This window comes from Leptonychotes weddellii, chromosome 9, assembly GCF_054177405.1.
Source record: "Leptonychotes weddellii isolate Sample4059 chromosome 9, ASM5417740v2, whole genome shotgun sequence".
Taxonomy (NCBI): Eukaryota; Metazoa; Chordata; class Mammalia; order Carnivora; family Phocidae; genus Leptonychotes; species Leptonychotes weddellii.
Window position 1 is genome coordinate 120977442 of NC_138377.1, and position 19286 is coordinate 120996727.

Consider the following 19286-nt stretch of genomic DNA (forward strand, 5'->3'; position numbering starts at 1 on the left):
GGTTCTGGTACCCAGAGTCTAGTCTGAGAGTGTGCATTAGGTTCCTAGCACTGCTATACTAAAGTACCATGAACTGGGTGGCTTAAGACAACAGAAATTTTTTTTCTCTCAGATATGGAAGATGGAAGTCCAAAATCCGGGTGCCAGCAAGACCATGCTCCCTGTGAAACCTACAAGGGAGAATCCTTCCTTGCCTCTTCCCAGCCTCTGGTGGCTTGTCGGCAATCCATGGCGTTCTGTGGCTTGTGGCCGTGGCACCTCAGTCTCTGTCTCTGTGCTCCCGTGGCTTTCTCCCTTCGTGTGTCCGCATCTCACGTGAACTAATTACATCTACAACAACCTTATTTCCAAATAAGGTCACATTCCGAGGTACTGGGGGTTAGGATTTCAACATACATTTTGGGGGATACTATTCAACCCATAACGGGTGGGGGGAGGGGATCAAACTGAAGAGGTGCAGAGCAGGGGGTCCTCTTGCTCTGGGGTAGGGAGAGATGACATCTCTAACCCCACCACCATTTGGGCATGCCCCTAGACATCTGGACTCCTGAAAATCTGAATCATGAGAGGCCAAGTCCCCCCTTGGTTCCTAGGGTCTGCTGTGGATGCCCCTCGTGTTCAATGAGTGGCACATTAGGAAAGACCTCGCCCTACAGATGAGACCACAGTAGCTGCCCCCAAAAACTTTCTCTCTGAACCGTCAACCATATCGTGGTAAAAACAGCAGCCTAACGTTTATATGGACAATAGAGGCCTACAGTAACCGGGGCGGGGGGAGTGGGGTGGGTAAGAGCTCTCCTTTCAAAAGCACAGAGTGCCCTTCCTTTCTCAAGGGACAGATAATTCGTGCCTTAATGCAACTCTTCATCTGCCCAGTCTCCAGCTGATGGGACAGCAGGCTCCTGAAGCAGCTCCAGAAAGAGATAAGGCTCTTTGCCTGAAATAAAAAATTCATGAAGAAAGACTAGGGATCACGCACGCAGATAGCTGCCAAGTTGCTGTCCTCTGGGGACATGGCAAGGAGCTCGAAAAGCCAAATGGAAATTTTCTCTTCTCTCCAGCACCTCCGGTCATGTTCCCCTTGTTCAGGGGAGGCTCCCTTCTCTGCTATACCTGGTCATACCCCTTCGATCTCATTTGAGCCCTTGGACCTGCACCATCAATACCCATATGGCTAGGGAATTCAGGAAGAGGGTACCTCTCCTTACCGGGACCAGGCCCCTGCCAGCAACCTCAACAAAATGTGCATCCTAGAGCAAGCTGGCAGTCTGACCACTGCCATCCCCAGACCTGGAGAAGCCCCAAACTGGCTTTTATTTGTCTCCTGGGGGGACCCTACCTATGACTTCCTGTTCCAATGCCCTAACCCACAAATCTGATCAAAACTCGTATGGTTGGTCAGATGGTCATAACTCAACTTGTGAAGGAAACCTTGGATCTCTTGTCACCATGCTGGGCATACAATGGTTTGGAGAGAGTTAAAGGGGGAAAAAATTCTCAAACCATAAGAGCTGGAGAATTTGACTCTCATGTAGGGATGGGTTTGAGAAGTGTGACTGGTTAGCCTATGATATGCAAGATGGCAAAAGAGTCACAGACACCATCCCAGAGACGGTGAGCACTGGGGCAGAAATGGGGTAGGAGGGCAGGCTGCCATCAGAGAGGAATCTGCCACAAAGGAAGTCCACCAGACTCTACTCTCAGTGAGAAATAGGGAACTTGAGTCTCTTGGGGCAGAGCTGCTATGCCTCCTCCCAGCCACAGGGGTCGCTGTAGGAAAATCTCACTCCACTGTCCCCTGCTGGGCCAGCCGGGGCCCTCACAAGAACACAGCCTCCTCCATGAGCTTGGGGCCCCTCCCAGGCTCCCAATGCCTTGGCTCTTGGTTCCCAGTTTTTTAAGGCATTCATGCAGCCCTTCCCGTTCCAAGAGGGATGTGGCTTGAGCAGCTGCCTCCCATTGCAAAGCAACCCTGCCCCACCTTCCGGTCCCTGAGACCCACCCCCAGGGCCTGCTTTTCAACTCCAACTCTCCCGAAGGATTTGTTCAGTCATTTCCTCCATGTTAGAGATCTGTAGGGGAGAGCACAGATCTCAAAAACCTACAGGCTTATTTGCCCACAGCCCCACCCCAAAAGGAATAGGGACCCCTCACACTACATCAATAAAAAGATAAAACATAAGTTCTCAATGATATACCTGGAAGCCTTGCAGTTCAGGTAAAAGGTTCTGGACTTCAAAGTCCAACGTGTGTATGTCACGAGGGTGTGGGGGTCTCCATGCTACCAACAAGCAATTCTCCAATACCAGCTGGATGCCTTACAGTTGGACTCAGTTCTTTTTTTTTTTATAAAGATTTTTTTTAAATTTTTATTTATTTGAGAGAGAGAGAATGAGAAACAGAGAGCACGAGAGGGAGGAGGGTCAGAGGGAGAAGCAGACTCCCCGCTGAGCAGGGAGCCCAATGCGGGACTCGATCCCGGACTCCAGGATCATGACCTGAGCCGAAGGCAGTCGCTTAACCAACTGAGCCACCCAGGCGCCCCAGTTGGACTCAGTTCTGACCGTATCTACTCAGATTCTACAGGTAAAGGGCTCAGTCCTATAAGACCACCCTCCACTGCAGATGCCAATCACAAGTCCAGATTGTTACCTGTACTTCTGACTGACTGACTATTGTATAGAGGTTCTCAAGACCTTCTCCTTGGGTTCCATTAACTTGCTAGAGCAGCTCACAGCACTCAGGAGTAAACCTGGTTACTGCTAGGTTATTGATTTATTACAATGGATATTAAAAGATATGAGTCAACAGCCAGATGAAGAAATACTTAGAGCGAGGTCCCAAACAAAGGAGCTTCTGTCCCTGTGGAGTTTGGGGTCTAGCATGGTTGCCCATGGAAGCGTTCTGATTCCTCAACCTGGAATCTCTCTGAATCCCCTCATTTTGGGTTTTTATGGAGGCTTCATTAGCTACCATGATGGAGTAAATCATTGGCCATTGGCGATTGAACTCAATCTCCAGCCCCTATCCCCTCCCCAGAGATTGGAGAATGGAACCATAAATTCTAACTCTCTAATGACATGGTTGGCTCCCCTGGAAACCAGCCCCCACCTTTAGGTGCTTCCCAAAGTCATCTCATTAACACACACAAAAGATACTTTGACTTCTTTCATTACTTAGAAAATTCCAATGATTTTAGGAGCTCTGTGCCAGAATCATGAAGGAAGACCAAATATGTGTTTCATGTTACAAATCACAATAGCACACTAGGATACCAAGTTCAAGTGTAATTTAATTATTTTTTCTTCTACGTGTGAGAAGTCTTTTGGGGGTTTTTCCTTCAGATTATAAAAATTATTTGTACTCACATAGAACACTTGAAAACTATAAGTATAAAGACAAATGGTGGGGAAAGATTCTATAATCTCACTACCCAGAGGCAAATTATCAACATTTTGACATATTTCTTTCCTATTTTTGCTCTCTGCCTTTTAAAATTTCACTTGAAATCACACCAGGGGCACCTGGGTGGCTCAGTTGGTTAAGGGGTCTGCCTTCGGCTCAGGTCACGATCCCAGGGTCCTGGGGTCGAGCCCCATGTCAGGCTCCCTGCTCAGCGGGGAGCCTGCTTCTCCCTCTCTCTCTGCCTGTCGCTCTGCCTACTTGTGCTCTCTCTCTCGCTCTGTCAAATAAATAAATAAAATCTTTAAAAGAAAAAAAAGAAATCATACCAAATACATAATTTCGATCAAGGTATTTTTCCATGATGTTAGTAACACTTTGCAAACATATTCATGGCTGAACAAATGTCCATCATTTGCCTAATGCCTTAATTTGCCTGATCAATTCCCCGCTCTTGGACATCTAAGTTGCTTCTATTGTTTTGCTGATTTAAATGATCTGATTCATATTTCTGCATAAATCCTTGTCCATCAGTTTCATTTCCGAAGGAAATATTCCTGGAAATGAAATTAGAAGGTCAGAGTCTCAAAGACGATGAACATTTTCAGGGCCTTCTTGCATATTGTCAAATGATTGTTCTGGAAGGTTTTACTCACCAGCTGAGTAAAGGGCTGTCTCTGCAAGACCTAAGTCTAAGCTCCACCAGGTATTAAGGACAAAGCCACACCAGCAAGGAGTGACTACGGCACAGCTCAGCTTGCGGAGCAAGAACAGGCAGAACTCTCAAGGTCGAGGCTCACAGAGATCCCTGAAGCCTGCACTTTTAAGACACGAATTCTGGAGGATAAAGCACACAAATAGGAAGAGAGAAGTCCTTTGGACCCCAGGGCTGAAAGGAAAGTGGAGGCCATACTGAGGTCCAAGAAAAAGCACAGTTATAAGGAAGGGTGTTTAGGGGCTCCGGTATTGTGGTTCATTCAGATTGGGCACGATGGTCACCAGAGGTAAGTCTGGAGGAGGTCAAGGAATTGATTTTCTTAAAAAGCCATTTGGGAATGGACTCAGGCTGGTGGTTGGTTCTCAGGCTGGCAAGAAGAGAATGGGGTCATTTCCGAAGATGCTGGATTGTAAGATGGGCATGCATACGTCAAAGAAGCGATCTAAGGCTGGCCCATGTCACCTTTATTGATTTCTGCTGCTTTCTGGATGAATCACTTTGATTGGAGAATAATTTCCTTTTAATTTTTTTTATCTTGTTCATTTGATTAGGTCAATCACAATGCTTCTTGATAGAACATGGGATCCCTTTCTTTTTAAAGATTGTATGTATGTATGTATGTATGTATGTATTTATTGAGAGCGGGGGGTGGGCAGAGGGAGAGAATCTTCACGCAGACTCCCCACTGAGCGCAGAGCCTGACTCGGGGCTTGATCTCACCACCCTGAGATCATGACCTGAGCTGAAATCAAGAGTCAGATGCTTAACTGACTGCGTCACCCAGGCATCACCCCCCCTTTTCTTTTTAAATCAGGTTTATTTTTTGCTGATTACACAGTAAAACTTACTCATAGCCAAAAACTGTAATACATAGAAAAACATGAAGTATAAGGAAGAAAATAAAGATCATTTGTAACCTGAACACCAAACACCAAAATATAACTACTGTGGACATGTTGATACAAATCCTGCTGGATTTTTTCCTATGCATTCTCTCTCTCTGTCTCTCACACACACAGAGGGAAAGAGGAAGGTAATCATATTGTACATATAGCTGTTTTTTATTGTGGCAAAATATACAAAACATAAAATTGACCGTTTTGACCATTTTAAGTGTACAGTTCAGTGGCCTTAAACACATTTACATTGTGGTGCAACCACCGCATCATCCACCTCCACAACTTTTTCATCTTCCCAAACTGAAGCTCTGTCCCCATGAAACACTAACTCCCCGGTCCTCTCTTGGTGATGAACAATCTTTACAGATTTTTGTTGAGAGATATATCATATATGAGAGGATATAATGGATATATAAGGTTTGAAGGATAATAATAAAATGGACGCCTCTGTACCCTCACTCCCTGCTTAAAAAATAGAACATTATTATAACCATAGGAGCCCCCTGGAGGCCCTGCCCCATCTTATTGGTCTCTCAACCCCCAGTGGTTCCACTATCCTGAAGTTTGTGTTCATCATTCCCATGCTTTTCTCCATAATTTTATCATATGAGTATATATCCTCTGCCTCAAAAGACTAGATTCTAATATGCACTTACAGGATAAAAGAACAAGAGTGCTATGGGCATCTTGGTTCCTGGCCTTCCTTTCCAGACTTAAAATATCTAATTCTTGGGGCACCTGGCTCACTCAGTCGATAGGGTATGCAACTATTGATCTCAGAGTCGTGAGTTCGAGCCACATGTTGAGTGTAGAGTTTACTAAAAAATGTATGTATAATTCTTTCTATTTGAGAGAACCCCTTCTCCATCCTCGGTGTGATTTTCCACCTCGTTCAAGGAAGCCCCCCCCAACTAGGTTGGTTTCACCTTAGAATCCCTTCGCCTTCCACCCCCATTCCCATCCAACCATTAGGGCAAATCCATAGGAACAATAATTTCCCAGAGTATATTTTCCTGAGATCTGAATGATGGGTCTAGAACAACACTATACTGGAGGGCTTCAGCAGAATTGCCCAGGGTGGACTCTGGCATCCCTAACTCATCACTTTGGAGACCCCTCCTCTTAGGTAGGCAGCCCTCCTCCTTCCTGCTGAGGTCCTCCTGATCCTTTTCCTGACAACCTGTAGATAACTCTAGGGTAAAATGAATACACAAATGCTCCTCTCCTAAGAATAGTATCTCGGACACTATATTTTTTAATGCATATTGAGGAGACATTTAATTAAAAACAACACAACATGGGGTGCCTGGGGAGCTCCGTCAGTTAAGCATCTGCCTTCGGCTCAGGTCATGATCTCGGGGTCCTGGGATCAAGTCCCACGTCAGGCTCCCTGCTCAGCAGGGATTCTGCTTCTCCCTCTCCCTCTCCCTCTGTGCTCTCTCTCCCTCTCTCATTCTCTCCCAAGTAAATAAATAAAATCTTAAAAAAAAAAACAAAAACCCAAAACACAACAGCTTACAATTTCTGCTATCCCAAGTGAATATAGGCTTTTTCATGATTATTCAGAGAAGTTTTAGGTCCCCCCTTTACCTCACTCTCCTATCCAGACTATAGTTTTGGTTATCCTCAGACATCTGCAAATCCCTTCCTTCTTGCTTCTGTCCTATTGCAAGACCCTGTGAAAAAGGAAAGCTTCCTTGGTGATTGCAGAGAATGGAGTCTGGGCTAGTATGCTAGTGTTAGCTACCATTTACTTCATGCCGGCCATGTTCCCGGCACTTTACGTAGATGATCTGAAAACTGCATTTCACTAGTTTTTGCATATAAGGAAACTCAGGTTCAGTGATGCATCCAAAGACGCTGGCTGGTGGATGATCAGTTTGGAATTCGGATCTGGTCTGTGTGTAACCGCTATGCTCTATACTCTCTCTTTGGAAAGGGTTAAAGTCATGCAACAGCCAACATTTTCCCCCCTGAGTGTATTAGTTAGCAGCAGCTGCTGTAACAAAGTACCACAAACCTGGTGGTTTACAACAACAGAACTTTATTCTCCCACAGTCCTGATGGCTAAACTCCAGGTTTGGGCAGGATTGGTCCCTTCCGAGGGCTGTGAGGGAGAATCTCTTCCCCACCTCCTAACTTCTAGCATTTGCTGGCCATCCTTAGTGTTGCTCGCAGTGCATCACTCCAACCCCCACCTCTGTTGTCCCAGGACCTATTTCCCTATGCCTCCCTGTGTCTCTCTACCCAAAATTTCCTCTCCTTTCTCGTTTAAGTTTTTTTTTTTTTTTTTAAGTAATCTCCACACCCAACACACCTGTCATTGGATCGAGGGTCCACCCTAACCCAGTGTGATCTCATCTTAACTTGATTGTATCTACAAAGACCCTACTTCCAAATAAAGTTACAGATATCAGGGGTGAGGACCTGAACATATCTTTTCGGAGGACACAATACTTTTTTTTTTTTAAGATTTTATTTATTTATTTATTTATTTATTTGAGATAGAGAGCACGCACGAGCAGGGGGAGGGGCAGAGGGACAAGCAGACTCCCCTCTGAGCAGGGAGCTCCATGCGGGGCTCAATCCCAGAACCCTGAGATCATGGCCTGAGCCCGAGGCAGACACTTAACAGACTGGGCCACCCAGGCGCCCTACCCTGGGCATTCTTCTCAGCAAGCCATCCTCCTGCCCTATATCCTTTCCAGGAGGTGCCAGACCCCTTTCCGGAGCCAAATCCACAACAGGAGTGCTGGATACACACATGTGCTGAGCCACTGAGTGAGACCTCTTTGTTGCAGTCCAAGAGAGCCAGCAGGCCAGCAGAGAGACTGAGCAAAACCCAGGGTGAAGTGTTTCCCTCTGGTGTCCGCAGCCGAGCTCCTGAGGACACAGTGACAGTGACATGCCCAGCTGTGGTTGTCATCCCTCCTCCGGATGCCTTGCCCTCCGGAAAATGTGGCTGGGCACTTGTGAGGTCACAGGACTCAGGGAGTTTGGGCTCTGAATAATAAAGAGGCAAAAGGTCTTGAGAGTCACAACTCTTTCCACTCCAGATTCTGTAGGGCCAAGGAGGGAGGTTTGTTTTGCTTAGTTTTATTAGAGAAGTCTGTTTTGTTAGCCCAGCAGGCGACTTGAGGGGAGGTAAGGCGGGAGGAGTGAGGGGGGCTCCCATGCCCAGGACGCACAGTGCTTCACGGGTTTGCAGGTGATGGAGAACTCACCCAGGTCGTGGCCCCATGGCTCTGAGTCTCCAGACCACCAAGGTAAGCCAAACTACCCATGGCTCCCTGGGCTCTGCACTCTGGGTGACCTGCAATTGTTTCATGAATGAATTAATTTGTAAATGAGTAAGGAAGAGAGTGCAAGAATCATAGTTCAGGGCAACTCTCTGGTCACATCTACTAAATAAGCTTCCACCTCCTTCACCACGGAATAAGAGAGAATTTCCTTCTCAAAGACCCTGGCCCTAGACTTGGTGGTCTGTTTTGTCTGCTTCCCCTGCAGGGCATTCTGTGGGCAGCCTGGCACCTTACATACACAAACTCATTTTAGGAGGGCCCAGGGAGAGATATTTGTAGTATGGAATTGAAACAGTTTTCAAAATGTGTGTGCGTGTTTTAACTGTGTCAATTAGCAATGGCTCCATGACAAACAGCCTCAAAACTTAGTGGCATGAAACAACCATTTTATTGTGCATTCTGCATGTCAGCAGTTAAGACGGGGCCTAGCAGAGGTGGCTTGGCTCCCTGATGTCTGGGGCCTCCGCTGGGAAGACTGGAAGGCTGGAGGGTGTCTCAGTGGTTGGGGGCTGGAGTCATCTGGAGGTGTCTTCACTCACATGTCCGGCCATTTGATGCTGGCTGTTGGTGGGAACCTCAGCTGGGCTGTCAGCCAGAGAACACCTACACGTGGTCTCTCCATATGGGCTAGTTTGGGCTGGTCGTTGGGATCCAAGAGAAAGTGTCCAGGAAAGCAAAGCACAAGTACATGGCATTTTCATGATCTGGTCTCAGGAGGCACAGAGCATCGCTCCTGCCATAATGTATTGATGGAGGCAGTCATATAGTTGCCCAGGGCCAAGGCGTGGGAGAGTGGCAAGTTTCCAAAAGAACACGTCGACAGGAGTTACTGTGTCCATCTTTGGCAAACACAATCTGCCGTGCTTTTGCTTTCTTTTTCTTTAGGTTGCATAATTCACACACAAAGGAGAAAATATAACAGGAATAGTTTAGAACTCTATAATTTTATGTCTCCCTGACCCCCAACCAAAAGCAAGCACTCCCCTAAATTTTGCGTTAATCGTGCTCTTGTTTTCTTTATAATTTTGCCACCCCAAGTGTATTCCTAAATAATATACTCTTCGGCTTTGCCTGTTTGCAAATTTGGCAAAAACAGAATCATACAGAGGTCTTCTTGGGTGATATTGCTCATTTGCTTTTGTACCTGGCAGGATGGGCTTAGTTATGCTATGGTTACAAACATCACCAACATCTCAGCAGCTTTACATCTACAAGCACTTACTTCTCACTCATACTACATAGTTGGTCTGGAGTGGCAGCTATTCTGCTCTGGGATCCAGGCTGAAGGAGCAACCTCTGTCTGGAACATGGCTAATCTCAGGGCAGAAGGAAAAGAGAAGATGGTGGGCCAGGGGCTGGCTCTTCAAACTCTGGCTCGGAAGTGACCTGCGTCAGTTCTACTTACGTTCTGTTGGCCGAAGCAAGTCACAAGACTAAGCCTAAAATCAGTGGGGTTGCAAATATAATCCTTATATAGGTAGGGATCCCAAAGGAAGTAGCCCTGGAGAAACAACAAATATTTTGGATAATAACACAATCTACTCTAGTATTCCCCATTGTTCGCAAATATTTGTTTCCCTCTTTTCTGCAAAACAAACTCACTCTTCTCAGGAGACAACTTAAATTCTCATCTAAACATGGCGCCAGACTTTAAGCCCAGCATTTCATGATACATCAGGTCTGGATGTGGTTCCTCTAGATCTGGAGATCTAGAACTAAAAGGCCTTATCCATTCCTTTCCATGAACAAAGGAGCAACAGGGATGGAGTAATCCCAATCCATTTAGAAAGGAAAGAATGGGGAACATAGTAGTCACTGGTCTGTGGAAATCTTGAAATTCCCCTGGGCTGCTACCGATCCTGGGTGTAGGGAGTGTTTCTTGATCAGGTCCTAGTCCTGCTCCCAGGGAGAGGGGAGATCCTTAGGCTGTTGTCCTTCATGGCCCTTGGCTCTGACATCTTGGAGGTCCTTCCTGTTCTATATTCTTCCTAAAGAGAGGACTGTGAGGTTTTCCCAACCTGCTTTTTTGTGGAAGATTGTATTAGTATTAAAAACATTAATTGCCCCTCTCTGTGGGTCCCTCACTACTGGAGGCTTTTAAGTGCTCGTCCCATTGATGACAAAGTTGGTAATGTGACTCTCTTGGCCAATGGCATGTGAGCACAAGTGACCAGAGTCACTTCCAAGTAGAAGCTGTATTAGGGTGGCTAAACATCTTGATTTGTCCAGGACTACTCTAGTTTTAGGGCTGATGTCTTAGGTCCCAGGAACGCTTAGTCCTGGACAAAATGGGACATTTGGTCATCCTAGCTTTAAGAATCATTCTGTGGTCAACCATTCTCTTTTATCCGTTTCCATGAGGCCAGGAATGTTCTAGTTTTAGAAGTCTCCCATGAGCCTTAGTCACAGAATGAAGAGGAGATGCAGCTGACCTTTATGGACATGTAATGCGAGCAAGAAATAAACCTTTGGGGTTGTGAGCCACTGAGATGTCAGAGTCATTTTTCTGCAGCCTTAGGCGTAACCTAGCTTAAGCTGACTGAGAGAACATGACACAGTGTTTTTTATATTCACCTATTCATTCTCCATTCACTGTGGATGTCCTGGCAAGCTCTGCCTCATCCTCCCCTCCCTAAATTTATGCCGAATTTCTCCTTGAAACTCCGGGACTGTTGTGAGTAGGGTTGCCAGAAAAAATTCAGAACACCCAGTTCAATTTGAACTTAAATTGAATTTAAATAATAAACAATAATTTTTTTAGCAATTTTTACCAAATTTAAATTGACCAAATTTACTAAATTTAATTTTTTTTACTAGTAAATACTCTAAATTTAAAATTTTTACTATTTAAAATAATTATAACTAGTATATTCCAAGCAATATTTGGGACATTCTTACACAAAAATTTATTTCCTGTTTCTCTGAGATTCAAATTGTACTGGATGCTCTGTATTTTCACTTGTCAAATCTGGCCAACTTAGGCAACCTTCTGAGGTGCCTTGGAAAAGAATACTCAGAAAATTCCTTCTACAGAGAGGCAACATCATGGAGTGGAATAGTCCCTAAAATTAACTGACCATCAGATTTACCAGGGGGTTTCATTTTATTTTTTTTTAATTTTTTTAAAAAAAATTTTAAAGATTTATTCATTTGAGAGAAAGAGATAGCAAGAGAGAGCACAAGCAGGGGGAGAGGGAGAGGTAGGGTCCCCCCCAGCAGGGAGCCCGACACAGGGCTCGATCCCAGGACCCCAGAACCATGACCACCCAGGTGCCCCTACGGGGGGTTTTTAAAGAAGGAACATAGGCATGACCTCAAGCCTAATGAATTTGAACCCTGGGTGGGATACCTAGAGAATTTGTACTTTGTGTGTGTGGTTTTTTAAAAATTCATTTATTTATTTTTAAAGATTTTCTTTTTTTTAAAGTAATTTCTACACCCAATGTGGGGCTTGAACTCATGACCCCGAGATCAAGAGTTACATGCTCTACTGACTGAGCCAGCCAGGCTCCCCTATTTTTTTTTTTAAGAGGCTTTAATTCACTTGAATTTTTCTTGGATAAAACTGTGTGGTGGCCACAGGTGGAGCCTGGGTCCTCTGCACGGAGACTCCGGTGTGGGTCTTTACAAGATGTCGGTGAATTCCTGATAGGGAGACTTGGTGAACATCGTCTCTTTCCAGAGGTCAGCGGCGAGAGAGCTGTAGGTCTGGGGAGTGGCACCAGAAGGGGTCTTGGCAAAGCTCCCCAGGGTGGCAGGGCAGCCCGTGGCTGAGGGGTAGCCATCGTCAATACCGGCCATCATCAGTAGCTTCTTGGGCACAGAGATGATGCCAGTGCCCCTGGTATCGGGGATGAGGCTCATCAGCACAGAGCCACAGCGGCTGATCACCTTGCGTGAGCCACGGTGGGGCTTGCCCATCTTGTTCCCCCGGGAGCCTTGCCCACCACACAGGGATGATGGCAAGCTTGGCCACGATGATGGCTGCAGCTACCTCCTTGGAGCACTGAACACCCAGACCAACATAATCTCCGATGGCAACAAACGCCTTGAACCTGGGCCGCTGACCAGCACGAGTCTGCTTCTGCACAGTCTTCGAGACCTCATCCTTGAGGGATGTCCCCGGGAAAGAGTCAGTGATCTCCAGATTCCTTGATGGGCAGGAAGAGATCAATCTCCTCCAGGGACCTGATCTTCTTGTCCTTCTTGTCATTGACCCAGCTTGCTGATGGGGAACCGCTCCTGGTCCTCAGCCTTGCAGCTCCCAGCTCTGGGCCGAGCCCCACCCCCAGCCAGGGCCCCCCAGCCAGGGCCCCCCCCGCCAGGGCCCAAGCACAGCACCAGCGCCTTTGGCCATTTGGTGTTTTCTTGGAGGCAAAGCTGGAATCTGTACCTTTTTTTTTTAAAGTAAGCTCTACGCCCAATGTGGGGCTTGAACTCATGATCCCAAGACCAAGAGTCGCACGCTCTTCCTACTGAGCCAGGCACCTTGAGTATTTGTACTTCAAAACCAAAAGCTCCAGAGTTGATGCTGTTTGTCTGCCACATTTGGGAACTAGAGGTTTAAGGCAATGCTTCTCAAACTCTAATGCATGGATGAAGCACACAGGGGTCTTGCCAAACACAGATTCTGATTCAGGAGGTGTGGGGTGAGGACTGAGGGTCTGCAATTCTAACGGTCCAGAGACCACACCTTGAGAAGCACAGCTCTAGGGGGAGATGTGTAGGCTTCGGAATCAGGCCCACAGGAGTTAAATTCCATCCCAGCAAGTGGGCTGACAGATTCCTTATGTTTGCTCTCCCTCTGACTGTATAATAGAATCACCTGAATGACTTTAAAAAATCAGATGCCAGTGATCAGATTAAACCAGAAAAGCTGGGAGACCCAGAATCACATTTTTACACGTTCCTCAGGTGATTCTGACGTGTAGCCAGGGCGGAGAGTCACTGACACACTTTGAACCATCTCCTCATTCCAACATGAACACTGTGAGAATTAAGTAAAATAAAGATGTAGGGACGCCCGGCTGGCTCAGGTGGAGGAGCACATCACTCTTGTTCTCAGGGTTATGAGTTTGAGTCCCATGTTGGGTGTAGAGATCACTTAAAAATAAATAAAAATAAGCAACAACAAAAAAACAAGGTGCAAAGGATCTGGCCTGATACAGCCACTCCAGGGGGCTGTGACAACTACTCCCCTTTTTATCGCTGCTGTCTCTGGGCCTGTCCAAGGCCCACCCTCCCATCCCACCACCACCAAAAATGGCAAACCTTATCTTCTTTGTCATTTTGCTTCTGGATGGTTGCCTCCTCTCACTAGCATCTTTTTTTTTTTTTTAATTTTGTTTTTAAGTAATCTCTACACCCAACTTGGGGCTCGAACTCACGATCCCGAGATCAAGAGTCACAGGCTCCACACACTGAGCCAGCCAAGCGCCCCTCACTAGTGTCTGAAGTCTGTTTCCTACTGGCTCTTCCCAATGCCTTTTAAAATACTCTGACCACCCCCATCACTCAATCTTGCTGCCATCGTGTTTCCAAGGGGGAAAGGGCTTATTCTGTCTACCCTTGATCCTGAACTTTACCACATAGACACCCAAAGATAAGCAAGAGTGAATAGTCAAACCCAAAGTCCTTTTCTCAGTGACTGTTCTCCTTTAGTTCAACTGAGCAAACATCTTCAATGCCTACTATCACTGGGGTATAAAGATGAGTAAGTCACTATCTTTGACCTCAAGAGGTGGGGTGAAGGGGTAGGAGTGGCTAGGGGCTATTATATAAGTCAATCCTATTGGTGAGATAAGAGCCATGACATAAAGTGTGAACTACATGGGTTCTTGACCTCAGCACCCAACCTTAGCACAGGGCCCTGAGCCTGAATATTTTTTGAATGAATTCATGAATGATTGACTGAATGAATGAACTCCACAGGAAGATGAGGAAAGGCTTTACCCATGAAATGACCCTGTAGCAGAGTCCCAAAGATGAGTCGAGTTTTCCAGGTGAGGCAGTCTATAGGTAGGTATTCCAGATGGAGTCAGAGTTTTGGGAGCAAGAAATAGCATGGCACATTCCAGAAGTGTCGGTGATGTAACTGGTGGACATGGAAGGTGTGAAGCCGAATGGGAGGAGGAAGGCTGGGAGGTAGTTGGAAAGGAGGTAGAGGAGCAGAGAGATGCTGAAAGCCTTCCTGTGCCTCTACGAAGAGTTAGAACGTGGTCACTGGGGAATGGGAAGCTGCTCCTGGGTTTTAGCGAGGGAATCAGGTGAGCAAAGTAGCATTTCAGAAAGACAGCCTGGCAGCAACTGAAGCTACTAGGAGGGGTTGAAACCACTTGGGAGGAGTGTATGGGGGAGAAGAGTAGAGGCCTGAGGACAGACTGCATGGCTGAGTCAGCCGCGGGAAGAAGGGTCTGTAGTGCAGCCTGATGGGGAGGCAGGGGAAAGCAGGGGTGCCTGCCACTAGTCCCAGGCTACCCAGAAGTCAGGTAGGGGGGCTGGAAACCAACTGCTAGGTGTGGCAGTGACTGGGGGTCATGGTGACCTGGGCCAGAACTGTGACAGTGGTGCAGTGGGGGGAGAAGCAGTACCTCAGCCATGGGCGCCACAAGAACATTCCCTCCTCCCTTGGTATCCGTGACCGTGCACCTGAGCTCTCCTCTGTCCATCTTAGTGCAGATACAAACTTAAAAATATGGAGCCATGGACATCAATTACTTTGCGGGCACACTGAATGTAAGTTTTCTTCTTTTTAAAAAAAACTTCTTTTTTTTTTTTTTAAAGATTTTATTTATTTATTTGAGAGAGACTGAGAGAGAGAGCACATGAGAGGGGGGAGGGTCGGGAGGGTCAGAGGGAGAAGCAGACTCCCTGCCAAGCAGGGAGCCCGATGCGGGACTCAATCCAGGGACTCCAGGATCATGACCTGAGCCGAAGGCAGTCGCTTAACCAACTGAGCCACCCAGGCGCCCAAAAAAACTTCTTATTTACAGGGTGCCTGGGTGGCTCAGTCGGTGAAGCGTCTGCCTTTGGCTCAGGTCATGATCTCGGGGCCCTGGGATCGAGTTCCGCGTCAGACTCCCTGCCCAGTGGGGAGCCTGCTTCTCCCTCTCCCCCTGCCTGCCGCTCCCCCTGCTTGTGCTCTCTCTCTCTCTCTGTCAAATAGGTGAATAAAATCTTTATTTAAAAAAATGTTCAAACATATATGCAAGTAGAGAGAATAGTACAGTGACACCCAGGTAATCACCTCCCACCTTCAACAGTGATCAACTCCTGGCCAATCTGGTTTCATCTCTATACTCACACCCACATTATTTTGAAGGAAATCCCAAATGTCACATCAATTCACTCATAAACATGTCAATATGTACCTCTGAAATATACAGCCATTTAAAAATCATCACAATACAATTAATAGACCTAAAATCGACAATACCTTAATATCTCATCTGAGATGCAATGTGTTCAAAGTCTCTGATGGTTTCATTACTTTTTTTTTCCAGTCTGTCTTAATAAGGATGCTAACAAGTCCCATATGTTGCATTTGGTCAATTTGCCTCTTAAATTTCTTTTAAATGTATAATTTCGTGGAATTCCCCTCTGCATTTTTCTTTGCATTTTACTCGTTGAAGAGGAAACAGTGCAGCTGTTATCTTGACAGTTCTTTGGTTAAAAGGGTATGTCCTCTAATCATATGGCCTCATTCCCTTCTGCTTTCTTTTGTCTTAGACTTTGTAGTGAAGTATTACCTATCCACAGAAAAGTACATGATCTGTAAGTGTGCGGCTTGGTGAGATTTCATAAATGAACACACCTGTGTAACCACCACCCAGATCAGGAAACAGAACATTACTGGACCCCCTCCTAATGCCCTCTCCTGGTCTCTACTATCCCACAGAGGTGACCTGACTTATTCACACTATAGATTCGTTCTGCCTCAATATAAGTAGAATCATGCAACACGGTCTCTGTTGTGACTGGCTTCTTTTGCCCAACATTATGTCCGTGTTGCTGCTTCTAGCAATGGGTTTTTCATTCACCGTTGTAAAATATTCCATTGAGGGCGCCTGGGTGGCTCAGTTGGTTAAGCGACTGCCTTCGGCTCAGGTCATGATCCTGGAGTCCCTGGATCGAGTCCTGCATCGGGCTCCCTGCTCAGCAGGGAGTCTGCTTTGCCCTCTGACCCTATCCCCTCTCATGTGTTCTCTCTCTCTCAAATAAATAAATAAAATCTTTAAAAAAAAAAAAAGAAAAAAAAATATTCCATTGAATATGAAGATGCCACAATTTGTGTATCCGTTCTAGTGTTAATGGACATGAGGGCTATTTACAGTCTTAGGCTATTACAAACAGCCCCACCACGAACATTGCCATATGCACGTTTCTTTGGGCGCACACTTGGGAATGAATGTTATGTATGTCCTTGACTGCTTAGGTTTTAATTTGGGCTCTATCGCATACCACCTGTGTGAGCCCATTGGTTCAACTCTCTGGTCTCAGTTTTCTGATCTGTAAAATGAGGGTAATTATCATTAACGCTGTGGCATTACTTCGAGGATTAAATATAAGAAAACATATAAAGTTTTTAAAACCGTGCTTGGCTCTTAGTCAGGGTTAATAAGCATTAGCTCTCATGATTTCTACCTTTCCAGCGGTACCTTCTCAATTTCCCTCACTCCTGCCTGCTAAGAGTTCTGTTCTCCCACATTTAAGGTGACCTGATCTGCTTTTCTCTTTCTCTGGAATTTTCTATTCTCGTGACTTCTGCTATCTTGTGTGTGGGCACCGTTGCGAAGTGTTACACAAAACGTGTGATGGCAAAATTCCTGTCTACAAATAGAAAGCTCGACCTTTCGCCTACTCTCCAGTCCTACTTTCTTGGTCACAATGCACTATTTGCCCTTTCCCTTGAATAGATCTGCTACCGCCGTCTCAAGAGAGCACATCCTCTTCCATAACAGAATCACCTTGGAATCCTCTCTGACCCTTCCCTCCCCTCCGGGCACCCCAGATTTAATCTGCAGGGAGGTCTTGATGAATCTGGCTGTTCCCACACCCACTCTTGTCCTTTTTACTCCCTCTGTCACATTCAGATCTTTATCACTTTCCGTCTGAGCCGGTTCGGTGCCCACCACTTCTTCCACCTGGTGTCAGTCTCTCCTACTTCTATATTACCCTGAACACTACCTCCAGACTAACTAAAGTACTGCCTCATGATAAATCATCACAACAGGGCGCCTGACTTCTGGAATGGTGGCATGAGTTGCTCCATGAACCCTCTCCACAGGGAAACAACAGTAACTGGTGAAAATAAAAAAAAAAAAATCAAAACCCAAACCATAACAATTCACAGTCTCTGAAAGCCATCTTAAGAGCACAGAGCAAATTAAGAAATTTTATTCAAGAAAATTCACTAAATCTCGGTGAGAACAGTGAGAGTCAGCGACATTTGAGCCTCGAACCTCTCCTTACCTCTCTCCTGTCCCAGCTCGGTGTGGTGGAAGCTCCACTCTGGGCAGGTGAAGCCAAGAACACAGGGCTCCCTCCTCCCTCGGCTCTCAGTGTCCCCCAGAGAGGCAGGCTGCCAGCATTTCTCATCCCCTCCAGCCTCATGTTGCAAAAGCTCTATTCCAAGCAAGATTGGCTGAGAGGACTGGTGCTCATCGCCTCTACCTTGCTCCCATTCACAGGACATAATCTCTACCCCAGGCATCACAGGCTGAAAATACTGGGGCCTCAATCACCTTTGGCCCCAGCTTGCTCACAGGGTAGATATTCGGGGGGGGGGAGGGGAGGCAAGCCGACAACAGTAGAGTCTATTGCCCTTGTCCAGCACTCTATTCATAAAGCATTGTCGTCGCTCTAAGAGAAGAAGGCCATTGTCCCTGCCCATGCTCCCCATGTTCTGGAGCAGTGGTTTTGCCTAGGAGGAGAAGCAGGCCATAAGAACAGAGAGCTCCAAAGCTCACCCCAAGGAAACTGACTTTATTTGGAATACAGTGTGGGGAACTTCAAGAATAGACTAGTCTCAAAAACAATGGAAATGTTGTTGGTAAACAGCTAAGAGGAGTCTGGGAGCTCCATTTGAGCAAGAAGTTAAACTGCTGACTAGCTAGATGTATACTAGAGAGAACCAGGGAAAGAGACAGTATGGAGAGCCCTCTTGGCTGGAATAAGCCTCGTAGACTACCCCTGGAAAGGGGCCCAGATTTAGTTGGACAAGAGTGTGGAGGAGTTTATGCCCCAGGACAATGTTAAACCCAGTAGAGTAACCAGCCAGCATCTGGGGGAGGCTAACAGCTGGATGTGATACCAAAGGAGGCAGATGGCTTAACAGAGAAATCAGGTAAAGAGACAAAGTCTTGTTGGGTTTTGTTTTGTTTTTCTAGATTTTATTTATTTGAGAGAGAGAGAGCACAAGCAGAGGGAGGGGCAGAAGGAGAAGGAGAAGCAGGCTCCCCACTGAGCTGGGAACCTGACATGGGGATTGATCCCAGGACGCTGAAATCATGACCCAAGCCAAAGTTGGACACTTAACCGACTGAGCCACCCAGGCGCCCCAAGAGACAAAGTCTTGTTAAGACCACTGTCATCCCAGAGACTGGGCACATATCCAAGGCTGTACCCTCTGAGGAGTGACATCAGAGTGCACACTATGAGGGAATTGATTTCACTACAACAGTCAAGCCAAGTCACTGAACAAGCAAGCAAACAACAACAACAAGCCCCAGAGTAGGGAGGAATCTATCCAAAGTTACTTAAAATATCCAGTTTTCAAAGAATACTGTGATACATGCCAGGACACAGGAATGTATGACCTATTATACAAGAAAAAATCAGGTATCAGAAACTGCCTTTGTGAGGTTTCAGATGTCAGACTTAGCAGACAAAGACTTCAAAGCAATTGTTATAAATATGGTCAAAGAAATAGAGGAAACCTTGTTTATTTTTTTTTTAAAGATTTTA

At 46.2% G+C, this 19286-nt stretch overlaps 1 long non-coding RNA gene and 1 pseudogene across 1 annotated transcript; both read right to left on the reverse strand.

Annotated features, from left to right (window-relative positions):
* Positions 1-8690: 8690 nt before the first annotated feature.
* Positions 8691-18281, reverse strand: LOC145723311 (uncharacterized). The gene is made up of 3 exons (XR_014148241.1): positions 17793-18281; positions 9727-9822; positions 8691-9200 (listed from the first exon to the last, which is right to left on the reverse strand). It is a non-coding gene; the product is annotated as an uncharacterized LOC145723311 (long non-coding RNA).
* LOC102737481 (small ribosomal subunit protein uS5 pseudogene) lies at positions 11857-14920 on the reverse strand (annotated as a pseudogene).
* Positions 18282-19286: the final 1005 nt, after the last annotated feature.